We start from the raw sequence: 20748 nt of genomic DNA on the forward strand, positions 1-20748 counted from the left end.
TCCTCTTTTCCTAACTCCCACTTGTACTATGCCAGTCTTTCTCATAGGCATCGTGAGAGGTCTTCGTCCAACATATCTAAAACATATTAAATGACATTCATTTATTTTATCCTTTATTGGTCTGACTCCTAGGCATATTCTAATATATTCATTTCTAATTTTATCTTTTCTTATAACCCTGGACATCCATCTTAACATATGCATCTCTCCAACATGCACTTTGTGTCATTTTTTAGTCGCCCAACATTCAGCTCCATATAATAGTGCTGGTCTTATAGCAGTCTTGTAGAAACGTCCTTTCAGTCGTAGAGGTGCTCTTTTTGGGCTATTTGTATCTCATATAAAGTCAAATCCATTACATGAAGAAAACAGGATGTAAAAAAGTGTAAGGAGTATAAAAGGTCATGTGAAGTGGACATATTAACACAACAAACAACAATAGACAGGTCTATAAGCAGACAACTAAAGAATTTATGAACAATATTTGTTTATGGCAGGTTCAACGCAGGCACAAAGGAAAGATGGGTTTCAAGCACGAAAGGAATCATGAGTGCATGTGAGACAAAGAGAGTGTTTATTTAAAATTTTGTATTGGTATCTAATTACAATTTAACAGAAGTTATGATAGAAGATAACCATGGACTATTTTGTCAAGCAATGAGTATTATCCAGTAAGATTTCTGTATCTCCCTTTTGTAATACACTCTATTACATTCAAACACAAGAAAGCAAGAATAGCAATAGAAAGAGAGCTGCTGTGAATGGCATGATTCCCAATGAGGGAGGTCATGCAATATTATCTTCTATTATACTTCTTCCCAACACAGGATAATTGGCAAAGCTATTCTATCATCAGTATATGTATAAGCAACATACAATACCAATAAACATGACTATGCATAATGTCTTCCACTTATAAACATGAGATCAAAGTGGATCTAGAATTGGATCTGGGTCCAGGTCTAGATATCATATCTCAACAGCCTCCCTCAAGTTGTACAGGGTTTTCACCCATAGACAACTTAGTCTTCAATACCGAAACTTTTGTTTTTTGAGACCCTTTGTGAACAAGTTGTCCACTTGAATTTTTATATCAATAAATCTTGTTTCAAGCTCTTGGTTCTCAATCTTTTATCTAATGAAATGCTGGTCTATTTCAATGTGTTTAGCCTTCTCATGATGTATTGGATTCAATGAAATCCTAATCGCACTTTGATTATCACAAAATATAGTAGATTTGATATTCTTACCCAATTCACAAATGTCTAATCCATGTTAATTCTAATGTAACAATAGCCATGTGTGATACTTTGCTTATGTAGTCTAACAAACCATTATTTTTTGCTTCCTGCTACTCCAAGAAACCAAGTTTTCACCAATAAAGGCATAGTATCCCAAAGCTGACCTTCTTTCATCTGAGTCTTCAGCCCAATTTGCATCAGAAAATGCCATTACCATTAGCATGACTTCATTTTGTGATCTTTTCCTATAAAACTAATCAATCATCAATGGTGCCCTTCAAATATCTAAGAATCATCTTTGTTGCCTCCATGTTCCTGGCTAATGCAAAAACTGAGATAATTGATTTACAACATAAATAATGTCAGGCCTCATAAATACTAGACACTGTAACATACCAACTATACTTCTATACTTTGTGGGGCCCTTAAATAACTCACTTGGCAAATTGTTTTTATTTTTCAGAGTATATCCAAGTAAATCTTGTACAATCATCTATAAAAGTAACTAAATAAAAAAAAATCTCCCCTTAAAACCAATAATAGATGGCCTACTTACATCTAAGTGTACAAGATAAAAAAGACTCAATGAATCAATTTCTATAGATGTAAAAGGAAGTGCATGACCCTTCACTAGCTTACAACTCTCACAACAGTTTGCCTAAACAAACACTAGGACCATGAACTCGCCAAGTACTCCAGTGGACAAAATGATGCAATATAAAACTAGACATATGTCCTAATCACTAATTCCAACACAAAACTGTTCATAGCTATAGCACCAACATTTGACTTCGAGCTCCTAGATTCAAGAAGCCTAAGTAGTGGAGGTTCCTTCTTTATGGCCAGTCCCAATCTTCATTCTTAAAGATTGATCTTACACATAACACATATCAGGAGTATCTCTATTTGGTAGAATTCTAGAAATTCTATTTAGGCCTCCTCGAGATGTAAACGGGTCAGATTTAGTTTGGATGCAAGTGATACCAAATCCGATTAATCAGATTTTTCCTTAAACAGATTCGGTTTCGGATTCGAAGTCGAATGTGAAATCTCTCTAACCGAATCTGAATCTGGTTATTAAAGTAAAATCTGAATCAAACCCAAATTTGATCCAATCTGCATCACCAACCAACCACCTGTTAACATGTACACGTTATATTAATGATAAAATATATGCACAAAATGTATTTAGGGTATAAATGTAATTTTCTTTGATATCTTTGTATTATATCAAATGTTAATAGGTTGGGTTTGTAGTTTTGTTGTCATAGAGTATGTGAAATTAGGATAGTGTTCCTTGTTATGTCATAGGCTATATGCTAGAGTAGCATTAGAGTCCTTATGTCATAGCTAATGTGAGCTTTAGTATAGGCTTCTTTTTTTGTCTTTTTTGCATGTATGCAAGCCATTAGAGAGTTCCAACGGGTAGTATTCTCTCTCTCTCTCCCATTCTAGTATGTATATATGGGCAAACTCCTTTGTAACATGTATGTCATGCATTTTTTGTGCATTTTTTGGATTAATAAAAATTAATATTTTTACATTGTGAGTGCCCTTAGTGGTGTGTATGTGTGCTATTATCCATAGTAGCTTTGTGAGTGTTATATATATATATATATAAGGGTGGATGCTCCCTTGCTATTGCAACAGGGTCGAGCATCCGTCCTAGAGGTAGAGCTGGGACCCATCACTATGATGGACTGCTCGGAAGATGGTAGTGATGACCAGATGTCCGTAGGTGCTCCCATCGCTTTGGCCACCAAGACTCGTGAGTCAGCTGTAACCTCCAATGAACGTCAGTCAACTATGACTTCCAAAGTTCGTGAGTCTGATGTGGCTTCCGTTCATGAGACTCTTGTGATATCCAAGGAACGTGTGATTGCTGATCACGTCCACAACTCTTAGCATGGGTCAAAGGATGGGGTGTTTGAGGATGGTGGTGACAGCCTTCATGCCCAACCTGATGGCCGTAGCAACCAGTCGATGGATCTCAACGACCAACACAGCATGAAGCCTCGACCGTGGGCACAAATCGTGGGTTCTACGGTTGAGCCCAACCCAGATTTACCTTCTCTTGAGGAAGACGGCAAGAAATCCATACATATGCCTCAGAGCTTTTATGAGGAGAAGATGAAAAAGTTTGCACGCTCCTTGGTTTGCAAGTGGGACACACGTCCGACGGAGCAAGAATTGTATGTTTCAGAGCTATGAAAACGCCAAAAACTTAATTCCAAGCCAAGCTTCTCTTCACTCCCGAACAGGGAATTTGTGGTGAGGTTCAAAAACCATGAAGACATGATATTTGTCTTGCGTAAAGGACCTTGGATCGTATCTGGTAGGATGCTGTTGATGGAGCAATGGGACAGTGCAGGCATCCCAAAATTCTATGGTCTTCAATCCATACCGGTTTAGGTTCGGCCTCCTGTAGTGTGGTGCAACGACGTATATTACTTGATCGCGGAAGCTTTGGATGGCAAGTTTATTGCAGCTGATGAGAGAACCATGTCCCAGGTTGTGTTTCACTTTGCTAGACTTTTGATTGAGGTTTAGGTTAATTCTGTCCTTCCGGACTCAATTCCTATTACTTTGGGTGAATCCTTTAGCGATGAACTGAAATTTGAGTGAGAATCGTCCACTCGAATTTGTGGGGTGTCAAGCCAGAACACATGGGGCTGATCAATGCCCACATGCCCACGGTGTCGGATGAACTCTAATAAGGATTCAAAGAAAATCAATGATGGTGGATGGAAAGAAGTTAGAAGAAAGAAGACCTCCAAAGTGTGGGTGCCTAAGGTGGTGAATAAGGATAGCCTGAACCCTTTCACCATCCTGAATCAACTTGATGATCAGCAAGAAGACATTCAAAATTTGGATTCTTCTTAGCAGCAAGGTGAGAATGATAAGATGAACCGAGTTTGGATTGCGAAGGTCAGCATGATATGTAGCAGGGTGTGCCTACCCAAGTCCCTTGCAAAGAAAGGTTCTTTTGAAAATCTAAAGAAAAAGAAATCCCAGGACTTGTAATGTTTCTTTAGTACCTTTAAATGAATTGACACAGATCCATGTCCTCCAGTAGGATAATGTATAGAGGATGGTTGAGAATTTGAATACGAAAAAACCCTTTCTTTTTTTAACCCATTCATAAAACACAAAAAAAAATTAGAAAAGTAAAAAAGAAAGGTTTTTTCTTTTTAAAAATTCTAAAAGACAACATAAAAGGTTCATAGTTCAAATAATTCTTGATCTATTCCATATAGTCCGTGCTCCAAATACTAGACTGACTATTTGACGGGCTAGAACCCACCAATTAGTAGGCATGAGAGGATTAATGTCAGCTCCCCAAGGACAAATGATTGATTTACCCATTCAAAGCAATTTATGCAAAGGACTTTCTTTAACGGAATATACCATTTCCGGTTACGGAGCCCGCAAAGAAGTTGCGGATATTGATGTACGAACGTCATACACTGGATACCTCACATGTAGACTTGTTGAAGCAGTTCAACATATTGTTGTACATAGAACGGATTGTGAAACTACCCGAGGTATTTCCGTGAGTCTTCGAAAGGGAATGACGGAAAGAATTTTTATCCAAACATTGATAGGTCGCGTATTAGCAAACGATGTTTATATGGGTCTACGATGCATTGCCACCAGAAATCAAGATATTGGGATTGGACTTGTCAATCGATTAATGACCTCTCGGCCAGGGACATAAAAGTTCAAAAATGGATTCCATTCAATGGACATTTATCCAATATAGGATAAACAAAGTCATTCTTGTTCATCATCAATCCTCTTTATGAATTACATAAGACCCTTTTCCTCTTTTACTGCTCATGATAAAAGAGTTATTGATGCGGCTTTGGTATACCTAATTGCATTTACTCGTGAGGTAGTTGTTAGTGAGGCCATTCATGTAGATGATGGGTCGAAATCAAATGTGAAGGTCCAAGACAAGACATCTACATCCAAAGATTCTTAAATTTGGAGAGGTTTGCTAAAGTTTTTTTAATTGGAAATATGTTTTGCAAAGAGGATGAGGGCATTCGATTGATAAGATATACCTCAGTTACGACACCTTCAACCCAAAATCTTTTTGGAACATTTTTTGAGATAAGCAAAGTTCTTGTAGTTTTAGTGATATGACGATGCTTTCTCTTAGCTAGGCCATTTTGTTGAAGGGTATTAGGACAAGATCTTTGATGTGAAATCCCATTTTCCTTTAAATAATTTTTGAAATCATTAGATAAGTATTCTCCCCCGTGTTCGATTAAAAAATGACAATATTGGTTTGAAATGTTAAATTGTATATATATATATATATATATAATTATACTTTGTATGTATTCACATATATATACATATGTATATATATGTATTTATAATGATGTAATAGGCAAATAGCTATTAGGGGTATTTTGATCATTTCAATCCTTGTAACAGGTTATGCCCATTAGGGGCACATTAGTACTCTTACTTTATTTTGTTCTTTTTATCCTTTTCTATTTTTATAGGGACTTTTGACTAAATAGAGTTGTTTGGTTCTTTTTGGACTAGTCAACATCAATAGAGCTGTTGGAACAGTCCAATAACTCTATTTGAGATTATCTTTTGTGTATAAATAGGGGTGAATCGTTCTCTAATGCTCTTCTAAAGCATTTAAACTCATTTTATGAGTATATTATGAATAAAATGTTATTTATTTTTAATCTTACTTTTGTGCCTAATGCATGGTATTGCCCTTAGTGACTCTTTGTATTGCCTATGTTGGCATCTTGTATTATCCTTGATGGACGTGTGCATTGTGGTTAAGTTGTTGTAAGCCCTTTGAGGCGCTTGTTTTATTTTTCTGCATATTTCATTACATGGTATCAGAGCGAGAAATTCTTGATCTTGGTATCTTGTTTGAGTTCATGCTTTGAAAGGAAATTTTGGATTGATATATGGCTTGGACTCGAGGCTCTCGTATTTTGGTATATATCTCTTGTTTAATCTGTAAAAGGTATTTATGATATATCTTTCAAAATTTGTTTAAAACATTATGGTTATTTCTTGGGTATGTCAAATGTGTTTTTTTTCAATTGAAATTAGAGTTTTTATGAAATGTCTTTTAATGAAATATTATTTTAATGGCTCCTTAACTCATAAGTAGTTTATTCTTAAGCTCCTTATGGTAAGTTGTCCATGTTATTACTGTTTTTAATACAAAAATATATAATTGTATGCTCTTGGATACGTGTTCATTCAAAGTATATATATTTATTTTGGGTTTCTTAACACCATTATGATTATTGGTGACTTTATGCATGTGTCAAAGCATGTTCTTTGAATTCTATGTGGTGCTTTCATTGAGATGTGCGCCTTAAGAATTTTTAAATTCTTGTATGTTTTACATCTTGAGTCATCATGATCTTAAGTTCATGGATGTTTTGTATGCTCTCATGAGATTGCTCTGTTGGTATATATTCATATTTATTTATCGTGGACATATGTCTATGCATGTTTTTATGTGTCATTTCAAAATTGTTTTTGGTATTTTGGGTTGAAAAATAGACTTGTTCTCAAATTAAATTGAAATTAGAATTTTTTCTTAAAATCTCTTTTTAAGTAAGTTTTTGTTTTATTCTCTTGCGTAAGGATGATAATTCAAAATATATTTTGGGTATGTTAGTATCTTATGTGAAATCATGACGTTCCTATGCATATCTTATGTGATCTGTCATAGCTTTTGTATATGATATGTGACTTTAAAGTTATTAGATTATTGCATATACATGAAATTTGATCTCTTTGTGAGTATCCATGATTAGTTGTACATGTGTATACTCTTGGTTTTTTATGTGATTCTTTGAGAATCTCTATATGTGTTTTGGCCATTTTTTCATGTTATATGACATTGTTGTCTTATAAGGGCTCTTGGTTTTTAATATAGATTGAGATATTTCTCTATGTAGCTTGCTTATATTGGTCATGCTCATTGTTACTGATGTACTCTTGATTGTCATTGCTTACACAAGGTTTATGAAAAATTAGCAATTGACATCTTGTTTGCATATGATTACTCTATATTCCATCTACCTTTATTGATTTGATTTGAAACTTTGTTTTTCAAGTCGGTTCTTTTATACGAACTCATTTTTTATGGCATTTGATTTGTCTATCATCGAATTTTATATGATGCATCATTTATTTTTTGCCTTGTTATTGGATCAGGGTTAACCGTTGAGGTGAGTTATATGTATATTACGTCATCTTATCAGTTTAGATTCTCAAGGGTTATGAGTGACGTGTCATTTATCTTGAATTTGATTGATAATTGATTGGCCTCTGGATCCATGTTGGCTTTGATTGAACCAGAGATATTTATTGGGGTGAGTTGTGTGCACCTCGTTTTTTGTCAATTTAGTTTGTTCGCTTATAGTTCAACTCTAACTCACGATTGTTTGATCTCTAGTTCTATAAGTGTGTTGTATCACTCATTTGTTTATTTGGTCATTATTATTATGTTGAATGCTCATAAATATGTTTATTTGTGATGGCTATCCATTTTTGAAACCATGGTGTTTCGAAAGATTGTTAAAATTGATATACTTATTTTTTTTGCTGACATTAGCTTGTTTTCATTACAAGCTCTCTTACCTCATGTGTTTTCTCCTATTATGCTTCTTATTTAAGTATCACTTTATATAGACAAGAGATGTTGCTTTTCAATGTGGTGATTTATGTGTACCCATTGGTTATTCACACTTTTTGTGTGTTTGTTTAGCCCATAAGTGGCATTGTGATTGTGCTCTTGTTCTAGTAGCTGATACACTTGAGTTTTAAGTGTCAAGAATGTGGTGAGTTATGTGCACCCATTGGTTATTCACATTTTTTTACCCGTAAGTGGCATTGTGATTGTGCTCTTCTTCTAATAGCTAATACATTTGAATTTTGAAGTTTGGAGATCTAGTGAGGTGATTAATTGTGGTGGTCGAACTATTGTCGAGGTTTGCAAAAAGATCACTGCTTGATATTTGTGGAATTTTAAATCTCTTCACATTTTTCGCAAATTGGTGTTGATTTGCAAATATCATTTCCTTTGTTATGTGGGATTTTTAAAATCTCAATGAAATTTCTAAAATTTTACTACTTGTTTTTCCTTTTATGAAAAATTGCATTTCATTGATTACATATATATATATATATATATATATATATATATATTTTAAATTTTTTTTATTTGGTCCTTACCCATTCTAGGTTGTATGAGTGAATTCTAATGAGTTGTGATTTATGAGATTGCTCTCATTCATTACTAATGTGCTCTTTTCTTGAAGGTTCTTTTTTGAAGTGTTGTACTTTATATGCATTTTGTTTTTAGTATAAATTGATGATTTGTTTTATTTGAAGTGTTTTTCTAAAAATTTGGGATATTATTAATGCATGATTGTTTACCTCTTCTTGATAATTTATATGTTCTTTAGTGATTAAATTCTCTTATGATCAATGTTTATGTTATCTTGAAAATATGTTGATTTTGGGTTTATGATTGTCTAAATTTGATTTCATAAAATTTCTCTTTGAGGTATGCTTCTCTTATCTTTCTTAATGATTGTCTAATATTTCTATATTTATTTCTAGGGTGCATGTCTTGCTCATTTTTAAAAATTGTGTAGTTTATAATACCTTTATATTTTGTTGGGAACTTAACCATCCTCATTCCATATATATATTTATATATATACTATAATATTATATCCATCTACTTTAATCGGTTTTATTCTTGTTCAAAATATATTTTGAAACTATTTACATAACTATTTTTCAACTATTGCATCAAAACGTTTTCTTTCAAAACTATTTAGTTAGGATATCTTCCTTTGTATAGTTGAAACCTTGTTTTTGTTCTTTTTGCAGGTTCTTAAAGATGCTATGGTTTGAGAAAGAAATCTTGTATCTGATGCATCATTTCATGAAGATGGAGATAGCCGATGAAGGCGTCTGGTGAAGATTATCAATGAAGACCTGTATTTAATGAAGACTTTTGAAAACTTGTATTTTATTAAAACCTTCAAGGACTTGTATTTTCAAACTTTCGATTATCACTCCGTAAGTTTGAGGCTATATATATATATATATATATATATATATATATATATAATGATGTAATAGGTAAATACTCATTAGGGGTATTTTGGTCATTTCAATCCTTGTAATAGGTTGTGCCCATTAGGGGCACATTAGTACTTTTACTTTATTTTGTTCTTTTTATCCTTTTCTGTTTTTATAGTGACTATTTAACCAAATAGTGTTGTTGGGTTCTTTTTTGACTAGTCAACATAGAGTTGACTAGTCAATAGAACAGTCCAACAACTCTATTTGAGACTACCTCTTGTGTATAAATAGGGTGAAACCCCTTTCTTGTTCTTTAATGCTCTTCTAAAGCATTTTAACTCATTTTATGAGTTTATTATAAATAAAATATTATTTATTTTTAATCTTGCTTTTGTACCTAATGCATGGTATTGCCCTTGGTGGTTGTTTGTATTATCTATGTTGGCATCTTGTATTGTCCCTTGGTGGACTTGTGCATGTGCACTTTGTATTTATGTTATTGTTGTTAAGATTAATGTATCCTTTTGTGTATATATATATATGCATGTATATTGTTATTTGTGCATATACATATTTATGTATATATCTTCATATACATAATATATTATATATTTAAATATTATATATATATATATAATTATATATTATATATATATAGTATATATAGGGACTAAGTCAAACAAAGTTGACTTAGTCCCAATGGCTAGAAATCTAGCCGCTGGGACTTAATCAAACTTGTTTAACTAAGCTCCCAATGGCTAGAATTCTATCCATTGGGAGGTGTCTCTCTTGGTTATTTGAGAGGACTTGTTTCCTCTTCTCTTCTATAATCAGGGATATGTGTGTATCTGTAAGGGTTGAGAGAGTGATGGGTAGTATTAGGTTTGAGTGTTATTTTTTTAGTATATTTGTAGTGAGGTTTGAATGTAATTTTTTTTGTATTTTTTAATGTTCATTATGAATAAAGTTATTCATTCACCAATATAATTTTTCTTTTGTATTTTTAATGTTTATTATGAATAGAGTTATTCATTCACATTTTCATGTGTGTCTTTTTAGCTCTTAAGTTTGTGTTCAAATGTATAATATTTTGATTCTTAAAGTTCATCGTGGAGTGCATTGGATTTTGTACCATTTCCTGACATGGTATCAGAGTTAGGCATCGGGGTATTGGAAAAAAATCGTTTTAATGAATGAAATGGATTCAAGGATTTTGCATTCCGTTATGTAACTTTGGCTTTTCAAATTTCACATGTATAGTAAGTATTTTTTTTAAAGGAGTTGTGTTAAAAATAAATATTTTTGAAGTATGTAGAAATTATTATGTTTTGATATATGAAATATGTCTTAGATTATGGATATGTGTAGTGAAAAATTATATTTTGCAAAATTATGTGAGCTTTTATTGTGATAAAAAATATAAAATATGTTTTTAGAACACCTTTGTTGTTATCTACTCAAGTTGAACACGTGGCTTCTTAAAATATTATGTGTTTTGCAAAATACTAAAATTCATATTTGAATGTCTCTTGACATATGTATGGACTGTCTTTGCAAAAATACGTGAGCTTTTATTGTGATATATTTCTAAGGTCTTTCTATCACCATTTGAATATGTTATTGTTATTTCATATATGTTTGAGCAATATTGCTCTATTAAGTAAGATTATTTTCAAATGACATGTTGGATTAAGGCCTTTTTTAGGTATATGCCTCAAGAAGTCTTTATTGAATGGCATAAGCATGACTTATCATCATATAATAAATGTGCTCATCTTAGTGGTTTTTCTCTTGCGTATTGATATTTTATATCATGCTTCTTAGAAAGTGTTACATTGTGAGAAAAATCTCTTGATTAATGTGATCATATATATATATATATATATATATATATATATATATATATATATATATATATATATATATATATATATGGATCTTTATAGCTCTTTGGGAATTTCCATATGTTTGTCTTCAATTGCCTCATAGTAGACCTATGATTTAGTTCTAACTTCCTAAGATCATATGTGTTCTTGTCTCTTTAATGAGATTTATTGACCTTTTGTATGTGATGTGCTTAGTGCTTATTTGCTTATTCAAGTTTGTAAAAATTATCATGACACATTATGTATTGCATATAATTGCATCAATTGACATATTGTTGTGCATATAATTGCACTATATTCATTCTAAGTTTTTATCTTTATTGGATTTAATTTGAAACTTTGCCTTTTCAAATCAGTTACTGTATATGAACTCACTTATTTGGAAATTGATTTATGTGAGTATTTATCGCCTTCTTATGGCATTGATTTTGTCCATCACAGAATTTTATATGATGTATCATTTCTCTTGGCCTTATTATTGTTGAATCAGATATGTTTGTTGGGGTGAGTTGTGTGCACCTCATTTTATATCAGTTTAGATTGTCAACTTATGGTTTGGCTCTAACTAGTGGTTATTTGATCTTTGGATGTGTGAGTGTGTTGTATCACTCATTTGTTTTTTGCCATTGTTATTACTATGGATGCTTATAATTCTATTTATCTGTGATGACTATCTATTTTTGAAACCATAGTGTTTTAAAAGATTGTTAAAAATTGATATTCTTATTGACATTAGTTTGTTTCCATTACAAGCTTTCTTACCTCGTGTGTGTCTTCTCATTTTTATGCCTTTTATTTAAGTATCATTTTATGTAGACAAGAGACATTGTTTATCAATATGTTGAGGTATGTGCACCCATTGAAACTAATGTTGTTTATAAGAGATATTGGATTATCGGTGTGGTGAGTTATGTACACCTGTTGAAACTGATGTTTACAGTTTTACAATTATTTCTAAGGTGAGTTATGTGCACCTCTTGTGGATTATAGTTGATTTTGTATTGTCAGGGAGCCCTCTATTGCCTGTGCATGGTCATAGAGATGATTGTTGCTGACATTTGTGATTGATATCTTAATTTGTATTGTCAAGGAGTCTTGTATTGTCTGTGAATGGTCACAAAGATGATTGTTGCTGACATTTGTAATTATGCACTTATTCTAGTAGCTGATACACTTAAATTTTGAAGTTTGGAGGCCTAGTGAGGTAATTGCTTGCAGTGGTCGAATTAGTGTTAAGATTTGCAAATATCATTCATTGTGTTTTGTGAGATTTTTTTTTAAAATCTCTAAACTCATTTATGGCAAATGGTTATTGAAATATTTTCATGCATTTTGTATTAATATGCTCTAAAAGCATGATCAAGGATATTTAAAAATTGTTCCAAGAATTGTCTTGCATGTTCTGCATAAATTTGATTATTGCTTTTTAAGCATTTGAAGGATATATTATTTTTTACCTTGTGAATTGTTTGTGTGGTCCATAAGTGATCCTTTTTAGTTATATTATTTCTAAAATAAAATTGAACTGCGTATTTGACATTTCTCAATTTTTTGTTGAGTGATTGAAATTATTTTTTATCTTCCACTATGTAAATGATTTGTTATGTATGCTCTTTTTGTGAGTTATTTCCTCATAGTATTAATAATGTTGAGAATCCATGCATGTTATACATCAATGTGCCTTTTATAATAGATATATGTAGGCATGATTTTCATGAATGATTAAAGTAATAAATGTCTATCATGTTTGAGATTAATGATTTCTCACTTTAAATGATTTTGAAAAATGTTAAATTGACTTCTTAAGTAGTTTTTATATCTATTGGATATATGCTTGGCCATCCTCTCTCCATAATATATAGCTAATCTAATTATCCTTTGAAATCTTCTTATGATATATTTGTGTATAGTTTGGATGTTTTTTTAGCTCTATTTATAGGTTTTCCAAGAATTGATAATATTGAAGATCCTCTGTGTAATGGAGCATATGATATAGCACCCTCTTAAAAAAGTAACAAATTGAGGAATTTAACGAAGACAAATTATGATATTTTATGTAAAGGGTTATTTGTTTGTATATGCAAACTTATAGTGAGTCACAGTAAGTTTAAAGGGAGGGTGTTAAGATTAATGTATGCTTTTGTATATATATACATACATATATATATATATATGTATATTTTTATTTGTACATATACATATTTATGTATATATCTTCATATACATATAATTATATATATTACATATATTTATATATATAGTATATATAGGGACTAAGTCAAGTTGGGAGGTCTCTCTTGGTTATTTAAGAGGACTTCTTTTCTCTCTTCATTTACTTATTTCTCTCCTTCTCCTCTATAAATAGGGATGTGTGTATGTGTAAGGGTTGAGAGAGTGATGGGTAGTATTTGGTTTGTGTATTATTTTTTATTATATTTGTAGTGATGTTTGAATGTAATTTTCTTTTTGTATTTTTTAATGTTCATTATTAATAGAGTTATTCATTCATCAATGTAATTTTTCTTTTGTATTTTTAATGTCCATTATGAATAGAGTTATTCACTCACATTTTCATGTGTGTCTTTATAGCTCTTAAGTTTGTGTCCAAATGTATAATATTTTGATTCTTGGAGTTCATCATGGAGTGCATTGGAATCCGTCCCATTTTGTAACAACCTTTTGAAGCTCTTGTTTTGTTTTTATGCATATTTCATTACATGAAATTGGTTTTGCATAATTTTGTGAAATTCTTTGAAACATGAGAAAATACATCGGATTTTTGCCTAAGAAAATAGATCCAAGTATACCTAGTATAATCATTAATAAATATAACACAATAAGAGAACCCTCTTTTTGACATGACCGGAATCGGTCCCCATACATTCGAATGCACAAGTTCAAAAGGTTTTGTAGAAATAAAAGTTTTAGTGCCAAAAAAAAAATTCTTCTTTTTTTCAAGAATACATTCATTATATGTGAACTCTTTAATACAAGAGTCTTTCAAAAACGGAAAAAGAGTTAACTTAGACACATTAGGATGACCTAATCTTTGATGCCACACAGAAATATCTTTTTGTTTGACAAAATTACAAAATGATTCTTTAGGAAGATGAAGAAAATCCATGTAGTAGAGATTTTTCCTCCTATTGCCTTCCCCAATCAGCTTCCCTAACTGGCAATCCTGCACCCAACATTTTTATGATGAGAAGGAAACCTCATACCCATAATCTAAAATTTGAGAAACGGATAATAAATTTAAATTGAGTTTTAAAACAACTCTAACTTTTGGTATTTGAAAATTCTTGGTATTTAAAAAAGTTCCAACACTTTTAATTTCTAAATTAGTTCCATCAGTCGTAGAAACACAATAATTATGAAAAAAATTTATGCATTCAAATAAGAGGGATTCTAAAGGAGGCACCGGAGTCAAGAATCCAAGAAAGCGTACCTAGAGGAGAGGAAGTAGATACAACGACACCGGAAGTACATGTTGAGGAAGTCTTAAGGAATAGTTGTAATGTATTTGTTAGATGTTGAATAGAATCCTTAAGGTCTCCCCTTTTCATGATACTTTCATCACCCTTTTTGGATGGTGTTTTTTCAACGGTTGTTACCTTTTTTATTTTAAGACACTCCAGTTTCATGTGTCCTGTTTCTTAACAAAAGTGGCAAATAACTCTTCTCCCTCCTCCATGGTTATATGTTCCTTCTTCATTGTTAGTTTTCCAAAAATAAAGAGGTTTATATGCTTTGACATTGTTGTTGGGTCTTGACACGATGAGAACCACATTTTTTTAATCATGCCAAGTCGGGTCTCGGCTTGGTACACCTCTCTAAGAGCGTCATCAAGAGAGGTAGTGGGGGGTTCTATGCAACATATTAGACTTAACTTGCTCCAACTCAGGTCTCAACTTGAATAGGAAAGAAAACAAATGTTCCTCCTTCAGTTGCTTTTGCCTCATTTCAATAGCGGGACCATCCCATTTAGGCTCAAGCAAGGCTAATTCATCCCAAAGAGGTGAGAGGATACCATAGTAATCTCTCTTGTTTGATAATACGAATTTTCTCTTCAAGAAAATAATTTTGTGCCAAATCTTTTTGCACGAACATATTTTTGAGAAATATTAAGCCTCACAAGCTTTTTTGAATTTAACTATACTTGTCGCAATCTTGAGTTTCATGCTATTAAAGAACCAAGAGAGAATTTGGGCACTTTTTACTTCTCAATCTTTCGCCTTTATGAGATGATTTTTGAGTGCTTTCTCTTTTTCTTCGTCACCATTTATTTTGGTGAGAACGAGTTGTAAGACCCGGCATTCAAAAGACAAAAAAATCGGATCCAGGTTGGATCCGACTAGATCCATACCCAGTACCCCCTCCCGTGTTTCTATTTAAACACAAGGGGGAGGTTTCCCTTTTACGAAAAAGGGAAAACACTCCCCCCCCCCTTTCTCTCTCCCACCCCCGACTGCTCCCTCTCTCCCCTCTCGCTCGTTCTCTTCTCCCTCTCGCCTGCTTTCCCCTCTCCCATGTGCCTTCGTCGGCGACCTCCAGCCGACCCCGAGGCCCCCTCAGGTAAGCTCCCTGCTATCCGTCTCTCTCTCCCTCTGTCTCCTTGGTTCGTAGGGGAGGGGCGCCGCCACCTCCCTGCTCTCTCTCACCTCGATTGCAGGGGAGGGGCGCCGCCCCCTCCCCGCTCCTCTCTCTCTCTCTCTCTCTCTCTCTCTCTCTCTCTCTCTCTCTATTTCGGTTTTGTAGGAGAAGGACACCACCCCCTTCCCTGCTCTTTCTCTCTGTTTCGGTTTCGCAGAGGAAGGGCATCACACCCTTCCCTACTCTCTCTCTCTCTGTTTCGGTTTCGCAGGGGAGGGGAGTCGCCCCCTGCTCTCTCTCTCTCTCTGAGGTCAGCCAACAGGAGGGCATGCCCTCCTACCATCACCTGGGCTTTTCGACCGGCAGGCAAGGGCAACACCCCTACCGCTTCCTCTTTCCGGTCGACGGGCAGAGGCGAGGCCCCTGCCCTCCCTCTCTGTCCGACGGGCAGGGCACGCAACCGTTGCCCCCTATCCCCTTCCCTCCCTTTCTCTGTCTGGCCGACGAGCAGGGGCGCAGCCCCTGCCCCCTCCCTCTTTCTTTCGGCTGACGGGCAGGGGCGCAGTCGCTGCCACCTGCTCTCCCTTTCTCTGTCCAGCCAACGGGTAGGGGCGTAGCTGTAATGAGATATTGCGGAAATATAAAGAGTGCATACAAGCACATACAACAATGAAAAAGAGACAATATCACAAGTCCACGAAGGGACTACACAAGCACAAGCCTTTAAGAAGGCAACAATATACAAAGCCTCTTATTGAAAAGAGAGAGAAGCTCTCAAGAATGAGAAAATATACAAGGGGATCACCCCTATTTATACAAAAGGAAGAGGAGAGAGGAGGAGGCAAAATGCCTCAAAAGGGGAGCCAAAAAGGGAGCTCCCATGGAGTCGTTGGGAGCCCCCAACGGTCACATTTGTGACCGTTGGGGGCTCCAACGACTCTATGTTGGAGCCCCTTTTTGTTATTTAAAAAATACACAAAATAAAAGGAAAAAAATAAAAAGAAAAAATACATTTAAAAGAATAGTTGTTTTCTAAAACAACTATTGTGAAATTACAAAACTACCCCTATCGGGTATTTTGTAATATACAGAATATATATATATATATATATGAGATACATTTTAACACCCCCCCTCAAACTTTACGGGGAGATGACGGAAAGTTTGCCAAGAAGAAACATGAAGCGAGGAGCCGGAAGAGCTTTAGTGAAGAAGTCCGCCAACTGATATTCTGAAGTGACATACGGAAGAGAAATAGTTCCTCGCAAGAATTCGTCACGGACATAGTGGCAATCCATTTCGATATGTTTTGTACGCTCATGAAAAGTATGATTGTTCGCAATATAGATGGCACTCTTGTTGTCGCAACAAAGCTTTGAGGCTTCGGTGATATCAACTCCCATGTCTTTAAGCAAACTGCGAAGCCATACAAGTTCCATTGTCGTGGTTGCCATAGCCCGGTACTCAGCTTCAGTGGATGATAGTGAAACTTTCTGCTGCTTCTTGCATCGTCAGGCAATCAAAGAGTCTCCTAGAAAAACACAAAAACCAGTAGTTGAGACTCGATCATTGGGATTACCTCCCCAATCTGCATCAGTATAAGCAAGAAGATTCAAGGAAGAAGAAGAGGATAGAAATAGCCCTTTATTGATGGTATTCTGAATGTAGCGGATGATTCGGAGAACAGCACTCATATGCACAGTTGTAGGAGCATGCTGAAATTGGCTAACAGAGTGAACCGCATGAGTGATATCTGGTCTGGTGATAGTTAAATAGGTAAGAGACCCAATGAGTTGTCTGTAAGGTATAGGATCTTCCAGAAGAACCCCATCCTCCAACCGCAATTTGGCATTAATAACCTCGGGAGTCTCTGTTTTCTTTTCATCGGAAATTCCAGACTTAGAGCATATATCTGCAGCAAGTTTCATCTGTGACAAAATATATCCTCTAGGAGAATATGCAACTTTAATTCCAAGAAAATATCTGAGAAAACCTAAGTCAGACATGTCAAAATTATTTTTTAACATATTTTTAACATTAATAATACTATTTTGATCATTCCCAGTGATGATCATATCATCAACATAAAGCAACAAAATTATGATACTAGAACCTGCATGTTTGACAAAAAGAGCAGTGTCAGTATAACAAGAGTGAAATCCTAACTTTATCATGATATCACTGAAACGATCATACCAAGCCTTAGGAGCTTGTTTAAGGCCATATAATGCCTTTAAAAGCCGAAGAGTTTGACCTTGCTTAACATTTATTCCGGGTGGCGGATCCATATAAACTTCTTCACTTAAACTTCCATTTAAAAAAGCATTTTTTACATCAAGTTGATAAATAGGCCATTTTTTGGTTGATGCAACAGCTATTAAAGTCCTAACACTGGTCATTCGAGCTACAGGAGCGAATGTTTCTTCGTAATCAATGCCATATTCTTGGGAGTATCCCTTAGCAACTAATCTAGCTTTATATCGTTCTAAAGAGCCATCGCTTTTAGTTTTAACTTTGAAGACCCAACGACAACCAATAGGTTTTTTGTGTGAGGGTAGATCAACTATTTCCCAAGTATTGGCCTTTTTTAGCGCATCAAGTTCAACTTGCATTGCTTCAACCCAATGAGGTATAGATTTAGCTTGATTATAGTGTGCCGGTTCAAAATAAGAGTGTAAGGTTATTAAACATGCCCGATAGTTGGGAGTTAAGGAATCATAGGATACAAACCTATTTGGAGGTATTGATATTCTAGAAGAATGCCTAACTTGTGGTTCCTCAGTGGATTCAGAGATTTGAGAGTATTTTTCGAGGGCACTAATAGGATTTTCTTGATTTCTTCTTGAGTAAACATTTATATTGGTGTCGCTATCATGAATATTTATATTAGAATTACGATCATTTGAGGGTGTTATGTCAAGAGGGGATACCTCACGAGAATCATCAATGTTTTCAAGAAAATCTTCTTGTATGTCATCAATAAGATCATATAAGAATATATAGTCAATTTCATTTGTTTCTTCTAGTTTATCAAAACCGTTTTCTTCTTCTAGAAATGTTACATCTTTTGAAATACATAACTTATCATTCTTAAAATCATAACATCTATACCCTTTTTTATTTTCACCATATCCTAGAAATACACATTCAATTGCTTTTGGAGATAACTTATCCCTTTTGTGTGATAGGACAAAACATTTGCAACCAAAAATACGAAGACGATTGAAGTCGGGTGAAAATTTAAAGAGTTTTTCATATGGAGAAGCATTTTTTAACTTAGAAGAGGGCATTCTATTGATTAGATAGATTGAGGTTAAGACGGCTTCGGCCCAAAACTTCTTTTGGAATATTCTTAGAAATAAGTAATGTTCTAGCGGTTTCAATAATGTGCCTATGTTTCCTTTCCGCTAGGCCATTTTGTTGGGGAGTCCTAGGACATGACTTTTGATGACAAATGCCATTATGGGTTAAATATTTTTGGAATTCGTGAGATAAGTATTCGCCACCGGAATCGGATCTTAAAATAGATATGTTACTTTGAAATTGATTTTGAACCTTTTTATGAAAATCTTTAAAGAAAGTAAATACTTCCGATTTATGACTAAGGAAATAAATCCAAACATACCGAGTAAAATCATCAATAAACGTGACATAATATGAATAACCTCCTTTAGACATAACCGGAGAAGGCCCCCAAACATCCGAATGCACCAATTCAAAAGGCCTTGATGAAAGAAAAGTTCTAGTTGGAAATGGAATAGACTTCATTTTTCCAAAAATGCAATCTTTGCAATTAATTTCTTTTTCCTTACAAAATTTGTTTCCAAAAGGAAAGAGATACATTTTGGAATAACTTGGATGACCAAGTCTTTTATGCCAAGTTGCCATGTTTTTTTCTTGGACATAAGAACAAAAAAAGTTTGTAGGGAGATCAAGATGGTCCATATAATATAGGTCTCCCTTTCTATGGCCTTGCCCAATCCGCTTCCCGGACCGGAGATCCTGCACAAAGCAACCATTAGATGAGAAAGATATTTCACATCCATGGTCGGCAATTTGAGAAACCGAAAATAGGTTTAAATTTAGTTTAGGAACAACTCTTACTTTTGGAACACAAAAATTTTGTGAATCTTTAAAAGAACCAATACTTGAAATTTTTAAAAAGGTTCCATCGGCCGTAGAGACACAAGAGTCCTTTGAATTGGTGCAAACATCAACAAGTGCATTTTCATGAGGGGTCATATGAAAAGAAGCTCCGGAGTCAAGGATCCAAGAATACGTACCGGGTGAAGATGATGAAGCAATAGCCGCACCCGATGTGGAGGAAGAAACTTTTAGCATTTGTTGGAGAGCCATAGATATTTGTCCAAGAGTTTCTTTGATGTCATTGTTCTTGCCTTCATCTTCTTTGGTGGTGGTTTCCTCAAGAGAAGCCACTTTAGGCTTGAAGGTTCCAATAAGCTTAGGACAAGCGGGTCTAATATGACCCGGCTCATTGCAATAATGACACACAATCATTTTTCTTCCTCCATTGTAGTTTCCTTGTTTCCCAAAATGAGGAGGCTTGTAGGTTCTAACATTATTACCCGGTTTGGATACGGCAAGGACTTCATCAACATGCTTACTCATGCCAAGCCTTGTCTCCTCTTGAGTGATTTCGGCAATAGCATCCTCAATAGGAGGAAAAATAGATCTATGGAGAAGTGAAGATCTCACTTGCTCAAATTCGGGACGAAGCCGAAAAAGAAATTGAAACAATCGCTCTTGTTCCATTTGTTTTTGCCTTAAATCAACGTCTTCCATAGAAACCCATTTTGGCTCTAAGAGAGCCAATTCATCCCATAGTGGGTTTAAAGCACTATAATAATCTTGAATGCTACAATCACCTTGCTTGGTGGTTCTAATCTTTTCTTGCAAGAAGTATGCTC

The 20748-nt window shown here is 34.4% G+C and overlaps 1 protein-coding gene across 1 annotated transcript in view; it reads right to left on the reverse strand.

Moving 5' to 3' along the window:
• The window catches only part of LOC149813043 (trigger factor type chaperone family protein), a 216535-nt gene that overhangs the window by 62423 nt on the left and 133364 nt on the right, over nt 1–20748 (reverse strand). The window lies entirely within an intron of this gene.

The sequence above is a fragment of the Nuphar pumila genome, chromosome 16, assembly GCF_984573655.1.
Source record: "Nuphar pumila chromosome 16, dmNupPumi1.hap1.1, whole genome shotgun sequence".
Taxonomy (NCBI): Eukaryota; Viridiplantae; Streptophyta; class Magnoliopsida; order Nymphaeales; family Nymphaeaceae; genus Nuphar; species Nuphar pumila.